This window comes from Palaemon carinicauda, chromosome 22 (genome assembly GCF_036898095.1).
Source record: "Palaemon carinicauda isolate YSFRI2023 chromosome 22, ASM3689809v2, whole genome shotgun sequence".
NCBI classification, from domain to species: domain Eukaryota; kingdom Metazoa; phylum Arthropoda; class Malacostraca; order Decapoda; family Palaemonidae; genus Palaemon; species Palaemon carinicauda.
The window spans coordinates 24,222,834-24,232,811 of record NC_090746.1 but is presented as its reverse complement, the minus strand read 5'-3'; the positions used below and the strand labels follow the sequence as shown (position 1 = coordinate 24,232,811).

Sequence of the window (9,978 nt, the reverse complement as noted above, 5' to 3'; positions counted from 1 at the left end):
ATATATATATATATATATATATATATATATATATATATACATATATATATGTATATATATATATATATATATATATATATATGTGTGTGTGTGTTTATATATATATATATATATATATATATATATATATATATATATATATATATACATACACATACACATAATGTATGTATATGTGTGTGCACGCGTGTGTATATACACATATAGATCGTCAGTGAAAATCATAAAATTGATTACATATGAAAGGGAGTAGGGGATGATTCGAATTTTTCTCCTGGAAAATGTGCGCACCTGTTGACCAAGCTGAAAAGAAAAATATGTTACCCGGTCGACTGTTGTAAGAAGGTATCAGTTTCATCACCCCTGAAAATACTAGGAACTTTCTAATCTCTTCTGCTCGCTAATCGATTAACCCATATTTCTGTATTATAGGATTTGTAAAGATATTAAATTTTTTTTATTTTTTATTTTACTGACAGTTCCATAAGCAAGAGATGGTGGCGGCTTTTAGGTAGCAACAACATTCTTTTGCATTTTATTCTTGCGATGAATGAATTAGGATAGGTTCAGAAACGATTATTATTATATATATACGAACCTTCATACACACGCTATATATATATATATATATATATATATATATATATATATATATATATATATATATATATATATATATATATATATATAAATAGTGTGTGTGTGTATATATCATTATCAGCCGTTACTAGTCCACTGCAGAACAAAGTCCTCAGACATGTCCTACTTGCATCTGTTTATTGTCATTCTCTGCCAGTCCACATCCGCAAAATTTCCTAGTTCATCAATTCGTTGTCATCTCTTCCTGCCCGTTAATTTTACAATCTTTAGGGACTCATTCTGTTAATGTCCATGTATTGTATTTCATTCCCATTATATGCCCTGCCCATGTCCATTTCTTCTTCTTATGTAATGTTAGAATATTCTCTACTTAAGTTGACTCTCGTATGCACGTACTCTTTTTCTCTCTCTTATTGTTATTCCCTTCATTGTTATTTCCATAGCTTTTTGAGTTGCAACTAGCTTATTTTCTAAGGCTTTAGCAAGGTCCCAGGTTTCTAATGCATAAGTTAAGACTGGTAGAACCATCTCATTAAATATTTTTTAGAGAAAGTGGCATTTTAAGTTTCATGATCTCATTTTGTTTACCAAATGCTCTCCATCCCATGGTTATGCTTCTTTTAGTTTCGGTCTCGTGTTCTATGGAAACACTATCTGGTTAATTACAAGGATATGGTCAGTTGTTGAAGAGCCACTTCTAAAAACATTAGATTTACCTAATTTTCAACTCTTTTGTGTCGTGCATGAAGTTATCACCATGTCTCCAACCCTTAGAGAGGAAGAATGTGAAATTTGATTGTATATATATATGTATATATATATGCATATATATGTATATATATATATATATATATATATATATATATATATGTGTGTGTGTTTATATATATATATATATATATATATATATATATATATATATATATATATATATATATAATGTCCATATTTCTAAAAAGATTATATATTCTAAATAATTAAGTGTTGGCTATATATATATATATATATATATATATATATATATATATATATATATATATATATATATATGTGTATGTATATATATATGTATATATATATACGTATATATATATATATATATGTATATATATATATATATATATATATATATATATATATATAATGTATATATATAATGTATATATATATATATATATATATATATATATATATCGTCACCCTCATAAACTAACTGCCTAAGTCATTTTCTCCACTTGTTGGGAAATAAAAAAAAAACCTCATTTCCTAATTCTTTATATCATTGTCTTCAGCTTCAATTCACAAATTCTTAATAGAAGAATTTGTGAACCCGAATTTGTGAATTGAAGCTAACACAATGATATAAAGAATTACAAAATGAGAAGGTTTTTTTTTTTTGATTTCCCAGCAAGTGGAGAAAATGACTTGGGCAGTTAGTTTATGAGGATGACGATAGTTGTGTATTTATATATATCTATAATATATATATATATATATATATATATATATATATATATATATATATATATATATATATATATATATATATATATATATACATACTGTGTATATATATATAAAATATGAAATGTGTGTATACTCAGTGAGAGGGAGGTTCCTTGAGAGGTACACAAGGAAACCACTCTTCCACAAATTACCTAACCAGAGGGTTGTAGTTGATAAAGCTGTCTACCGAGGAGGCCATGCTGTGGTTGGGTATGCCCGGCTGACGTTCTGGTGACCATCTATTCTGATGAAACCTGAACTGAAACCAGACACCTTTAAATACTCATACTTAGAAGTTCTTTTTGATGGCTTGGGTATATATATATATATATATATATATATATATATATATATATATATATATATAAACACGTTTAAGATTTCAATCAATGTAAATACCAACCACAATGTCATTTAATACTGAATTGTACGTTTGGGAATGTATATCAACTGGAATTCATTTATGATAAGAGCCTCTAACCAGGCAGAGATTCAAACCTATTTTCCTAGCCGAAACCATGCCTGCGAGGATTTTACCAGTCGAGCTATCAAGAGAGATACAGTATAAGTTTATTCAAATTTGATAAAATTACGAGTGATAGTTATATACATTCATAAATAACCACATATTGCAAACTCACTTATGAGATTGGTTTATTTCAAGTTTAAGAACAGATTCCAGAATTCTACAGGAATATGTACTATGACTTGCAATGAACTTACTTCTCTCATGATAGCTCGATTGTTCGAGTCCTCGCCGGCATGGTTTCTGGTAAAGAGGTATAGGTCCGAATCTCTACCCAGTCATAAGTTGTTAGCATAAATGAATTCAGTAGGTATACATTACCAAAGGTAGAATTAGGTATTAAATGCCATTTTGGTTGATATTTACACACACACACACACACACACACACACACATATATATATATATATATATATATATATATATGTGTGTGTGTGTGTGTGTATAATATATATGTATATATATGCATACATATATAAATTATAAGTATACATATATATCAGAAAACATCCACACTCGCCACTTTAAACCCAAACGATTTTCACGTAATGAAAACTTGGCCGTCCAGGAAAAATTCCAAATTCGCCCAAGTAATTAAGTTGGCGGCAACTTTCCCATGCGAGGGGCAACGGTTAAACGTTCGAAAAGTTTCAGATTCCGGCAACATCAAAGGCAGTGATAATTTGCATTATCAGGTGAATGGACAAAAGTTGTTCTTAGTTTATTACCTTTTTTTTCTCGGTTAAAGCAAAATTTCTTTTGGGACTGGTTCGCTATTAATATAGTCGATACTGGATACTGCTCTTGTTAGAGGTTTGACAGTTGTGGGTCTTGCCCTCAAGTGGGTTTTTATTTTTTCTTATCCTTTGCAGACTTCGTAATCAAAGATTTTCAGATACTTTATTTATGTAATGAATTTCTTACTCATCGTATTATTATTTATTTATTACAAGAAAGAAAACAGGAAATGCACATAATTTGTTTCAAAAAATATTTGAATCGTTTGTATCAAAATTGAAAATAGAAATTTCAAATCTTTTGTACCAAAAAGAAAAAAGAATGTATATTGTTTATAATAAAATAAAAACCTGGAAATATACGTAGGTTGTACCAAAATATAAAAATGAAATTTTACATCGTTTTTACCAAAATAAAATGAATATGAACGTAGCTTATATTGCAAAAAAATGAAAAAGGAAATGCACATAGATTGTACCGAATAAAAGAAAACAATAATGCACATCGTTTGTACCTAAATGAAATAAAAAAAAAAAACAACAGAAAATACAGACCGTTTGCACCAAAAAGTTGAACCTGAAGCCTTCCAGGTACCATTTAGAAGGAATAACACAGAAAGTTTTTGAATTTTCGCAATGCAGAAACTATGGTATAGCCAAAGCATTCTAAAAACTACTTGTGTAGAAACTGTAACACAACCAGTAATTTTCGAACGTTAGCTATAAACTAAGGCTTTCTGACATCTACCAGGCACTAACCGTAATGCAATTAAAGGTTTGGAACATCGGTTAAACAAAGTTATAACATAATAATTTGGTTTACAAGACAGCCAGTTATTTGTTATTTGTTAGAGGTTGCTGTGGCCTGATTGATAACGTCTCTGCCTGGTGTTTGCCAGTCGGGGGTTCGAGTCCCGCTCACACTCGCAAGTGCCACTAGTGTCTGCAACCTTACCATCCTTGTGAGCTAAGGTTGGGGAGTTTGGGGGAGCCTATAGGTCTATCTGCCGAGTCATCAGCAGCCACTGCCTGGGCCTCCCTGGTCCTAGCTTGGGTGGAGAGGAGGCTTGGGCGCTGATCATATAATATATGGTCAGTCTCTAGGGCATTGTCCTGCTTGCTAGGGCAATGTCACTATCCCTTGCCTCTGCCATTCATGAGCGACCTTTAAACCTTTAAAAACATTTGATTTTGAAAACTATAATACAACAATTGTTTTATTTTTCGTAATTATGAAGAAATAATTTAACAGAATTCATAATTCTAACAAGGCATTCTATTTTGGTTTAATAGGTGGTATAGCACAACCAAACCTTTCATAACAGCTTCTTCAGGCTCTGTACACCACCAAACATTTTCTGTTCTTGGTTATAAAAAAGTTATAACATCACTAGAGCCGTTAGAAAACTGTTTATGGAGAACCTGTTACCCCACAAAGGTTTTTGAAAATCAGTTTTTCTCTGGATATAACTCGAGCAAAAGCTTTTGAAAGGTGATACGGAAGCTATACCACTTCCCAAAGATATATTGAACATTGGTTATATAGGAACTCTATTATAACCATAGAGTTTCTAGAAATATTTTATTGGGTCTCCATCTTAGTTTCATGTTGAGTGACTCGGAAAGACACCCGAGGAAACTCAGCTTGATAACAGTCGCTAACAGCGGGACAGAAACCCCAAAAGTTAAAGTAATAAAGAAAATGATGAGTTGTCCTTTCTCAATCCATGTCATGGTGGTAATAATTTTTTTCCTTTTTAGTTTACAACACAAATTATATATATATATATATATATATATATATATATATATATATATATATACTGTATATATATATAGTTTATGTATATATACATATATATAATGGGTGTATATATATATATATATATATATATATATATATATATATATATATATGGCAGATTATTTTAACGTTATTACCGATCTTAGGATATTTGATATTGTTATTCATTATTTTTTATAGCCTATATAATTCATTTATTTCCTTTCCACACCTGGCTATTTTCCCTCTTGGAGCCCTCGGACTTACAGCATCCAGCTTTTCCAACCAGGATTGTAGTTTAGCTAGTAATAATAATAAAATTTATATTTAAATTCATAGATATAGCTTAAGTTTTATTTTGTTATTTTTTAGAACCTGCCATACTAAACAAAAAATGGGAAGTATCATATAGTTTTCTGGCGGTGTTTCAGCATGAAAGGTGGGGGTAATTTCCCATCCGACTCCAAACGGGCTCAGGATTTCGTTCTTTTTTTCATCTTTGCTATTATTCGGCGTGTGAAAAAATACATCCGGTGGCAGTTGTCCAGGATCTCTCCCCCCCCCCCCCCCACCTCACACTCTCGTTAGGGCAATCCCTCATCCCCGATGTGAATGGCATGGGTGATTCTCTCTCTCTCTCTCTCTCTCTCTCTCTCTCTCTCTCTCTCTCTCTCTCTCTACGGCATAATCCCAACTCTTCTGAGGGTGAAACCACTGTGCCCATTCTCACTCAAGAATTATTTGGTGAGGTTACTCCATACAACCTCTGGGGTGCAACCGCTAATGAGATTCTCTCAGTGTGGTTATATATCAACCTTTCAAAGTTGTCACGCATATATAGTAAGTAAAATATGTATATAATTTTATAATTAACACACGCAGAAAGGTTGATGAACCAACTGCTATCTGAATAGAAGATACAAATGGAGATGTCTGAAAGCAATTCGGTATTGAATCAACGGAGCAACTGTTTAAAGAATGTTTAGTTTAGAAGGCAGAAGAGAGGCATAGTGAATGAAATACAAGATGGAAATCATTATTTTAGGCTTGAGATTATATGTAAGAGTGACTGTTGTGAACGTAAGGAAGGCAATTAAAAGATTGAAGATTGGAAAGCCTTTGAGAATTGGTGGGGTTGCATTTGATATATTTTGGTATGGCTGGGATAATGATATTCAATGACTGAAAAAGATTCTAAGGTACGTCTGGAAGAAAATATTAGGAAGGAATGAGAGAGGAATAATTACTTTTGGATAAAGGTAAAGTTTAATAGGGGCAATTCTTATAACTATAGGAGAAAACACATTGCATAATGTACTAGGTGAGCTGTATGGTATGATTGTTCTTGAGAAGTAAGACATAACAAAATTACTTATATGGGAAGAATTGGGTAAGGTTGGCAAGAAATAGGACATGTGAATCAAGTGTTTTAATGAAGCAGCTTTGTGAAGTGTGTATGGGTATTAAAAAACTGTTATTTATGGGCCTGAAACAATTTTGAAGTATTGATAATATCGACAATGACGACGACGACGACGACAAAAATGACCATATATTAGGTTATATTGAGGATGAAAGGTGTAGAGGATAAGTTGTTGAGTTGGATTAAATTCTTTTCACAATGGAAACAATGTAATTTAAATAAGTACATGTTCTATTATCAAGGAGTGAATATCTAAATATGCTAGTTTTCATCCCATGTTAGAGTAGGCAATTAAAAAGCAGAGGCATTTGCTAGATCAGTAATAAATTAACCTCAGCATAACATCTCATTAAGGTTTACGTAACCATAATGAAAATATTTTATTGCTAGTAACTGGCATGCTATATAGAATAATGAATCGGAAATTAATAAAGTGAAACCTATCATACCAATTGTATCTCAATGGGAATCACTGACGTAGAAATGAAAGAGAACTAAAATCATTACAGCAAGATTACGGTATTGATCATACGAGATTGACCCTAGGGGGTTTTAATGTGCACACCACACGAGGAAGGTCACAAGTGCAACGAGTGTGACACGATTTTGAACATAAAACATTTAATGCAGATGGAGTCTTTTAGAAGACTCCATAATTTAATCTGTAAGCTGTCTGTTTTATCGGATTCTGAAAGTTTTTTATCCTTTTTAATAAGCTCAGGCTTAATTAAAAGAATTTAAAGTTCTATATAGCTGTTCATGTTTATTTTTTTTATTTCGTTTTAATTATTCCCGTAAGAGTCTAGTTACATCAAATATCTAGATGTGAGATGAATGTTGCTCCTTGACTAAGGATGTATTACTCATTCGTATCTGTTCAGTATGGTTATAAATATATGGATGTGTAAGGTTCTTAGAACAGACGCAGAGTTGTGGCTTAAGTTAGTTATTAGGAATGAGTAATGGACTTCATGATGGTTAATATGTGCACCTGATTCTGTACTAATTTGAGATAGTAACGACTAATGGCAGAAATTAAGGAAAGAGTTACGAAGTGTTCACCAGAGGAGAAATTGGAAAGAAAACGTGGAAACGGGAATGAGGTTATAGAGGTGCATTGTATCCAAGAAGTTGGATCAATAAATGTAAATAGCGACAGTGGAGGAATGGAAGGGGCTAATTCTTGAAGATATTTGAGATTAGATACAAGGTATAAGGCAAATATCCGAAGTTATAGAGTTAGCCGAGTGAGTTTAAGAGACTGGAATGAGACTTTTCGAAATCCATGGAAGATAAGAGTATATGTTTAATGGCAGTGAAGACAAGGGTATTAATTGTGTTAAAAATAAGGAGAATGCAGAGGAATGGGAAAAGGTTACTGTAGGTGGGAGGCTGGAACCAAAAGTCATACAAAAAGTGTAGGACTTCTGGGTACTATGCTAATGAAGTGTTTTGCATCGCTTATTCAGTAGTAGTAGTAGTATAGAGTCATTCCTTGTTAGGAAAACACCTTACCACTTAAAAGAGACACATGTAATATATATATATATATATATATATATATACATATATATATGTATACATATATATATATATGTATATATACATATATATATATATATATGTATATATATAAATATATAATGTGTGTATGTGCAAAGCAATTTCGGGGAATCGGAGAAACATCATGGGAATAGTAAACTTACCTTTAAGGATCTGCTGGGACACATGAAGGACGAAGGAGGAACACGGACTGGTGCCATCCCTTCAAGGAAGTAATGGTGAATATATATATATATATATATATATATATATATATATATATATATATATATATATATATGTGTATATATATATATATATATATATATATATATATGTGTGTGTGTGTGTGTGTGTAGTTGTGTATATATATTTTAGAAACGTATTCACTATTGTTTGTCTAGGATACCATGTGCTATTGAATTTGATTTTACCTTCATAACATGCAGTTACTTTGATGTATATGCAATTTTCTTTTTGCAGATACATCTCTTTTCCCAATAAATGTTCTCTGGTAGATATAGCTCTATATAGGTATTGCTTTTATTTCACCACGGCCGTAGTCTCTACTAAGCTTTCATATCTGATGGGATGAAAGGCTCGAATAAACACAGAACTTGCAAGTTATCATGCAATAGATAAAAAAAAAAAAGAGGAGAGAAATACGAAGCGCTTCCTCGCCCTGCCTGCGTGGGGGAGGAAGATGGATCACCAATATAAACCTAATATCAGTCTCTCTCTCTCTCTCTCTCTCTCTCTCTCTCTCTCTCTCTCTCTCTCAAATTCTAAATAATCATGCATATTTTGAAAGTAAATTTTAATTCGACAAAGCGATATTTACTCAGCTTAGAAGTAAATAGTTATTAGTTTTTAAAAGAACGAAAGATAGTCGGAAGTGTATCATTATTTGAAACACAGATAATGCATTTCCTACTCTGTTTAAGGGAGACTTTAGTTTCAAGTGACTGCTTTTGTTATATGTAAAAGAGTATATATTTCCAAAACAACGGTTTCTGTGGAAAGCGCCAAAGGAATATCTAGCTAGCGGGTAATTCAAGTAAATGATATTTCAATGTTTTTCTAGAAATAATTAAATGGAAGTCTATCAGAGACCTTTAGAGCATTTCAGGTCTTCCAATTTCACGTAAAGCTCCTGATGCCCTGAAGGTCAGCCTTTAAAAAGAAACCACTTTTAGAAGTAGTTGAAGGACATTCACTATTCCGATCCCGGTTTTGGACGCGAATTGTAAAGTTGCCATAAACCGAATATATGGAGTCAGATGTGCATTCGTTTTCAAGTTGCCCCGAACTCTTTGCATCAGAATAATCCATTGCATGGTTCAGCTTCAGAATAGAAATGAGAGGATAGAATATACAATAAGACAAGGGAATGACGAATAGATTGGGTATGAAATAAGCAGTCAATGAAATTTATTGGTTATGCTACAGTTTGCTCCCACATAGGACCTTTGTTATTTTATAGTCAGTTCCTTTTGATAAAAGGATAATCGTAAATTATGTAAACAAATGCAACATTTTTAATAGGAAATGCCCAGATAAGACCATTATTTTGATTTTAGTTCTCTGAAGTACTTTAAAGAAATATATAGCCATGCCCATGAGTGAAAAAAAAAATTACAAGCATTGTAGGATTGATACATGAAATTTAAAGCCAGTTGCATTGATTTTCGAAATTACTGATAACGGAGGAAATCGACCGCAAACAGTGATACATTTGGAAATTTCTCAGATAGATTTAGCAGTTTTGTAACAGAAAACAGACTTAAAACGTAGCCGTTACTACTGTACATGCAGCTATCAACACCAATGTTGACGTCATTGCTACGAGAATAGGGTCGTA

The 9,978-nt window shown here is 32.1% G+C and overlaps 1 protein-coding gene and 1 long non-coding RNA gene across 2 annotated transcripts in view; one reads left to right on the top strand and one right to left on the bottom strand.

Moving 5' to 3' along the window:
- LOC137616378 (uncharacterized) overlaps positions 1-9,978 on the top strand; it is a 159,058-nt gene that overhangs the window by 52,086 nt on the left and 96,994 nt on the right. The gene's annotated exons all lie outside the window — the stretch shown is intronic.
- Positions 1-9,978, bottom strand: part of LOC137616377 (diuretic hormone receptor-like) — a 308,182-nt gene that overhangs the window by 297,283 nt on the left and 921 nt on the right. The gene's annotated exons all lie outside the window — the stretch shown is intronic.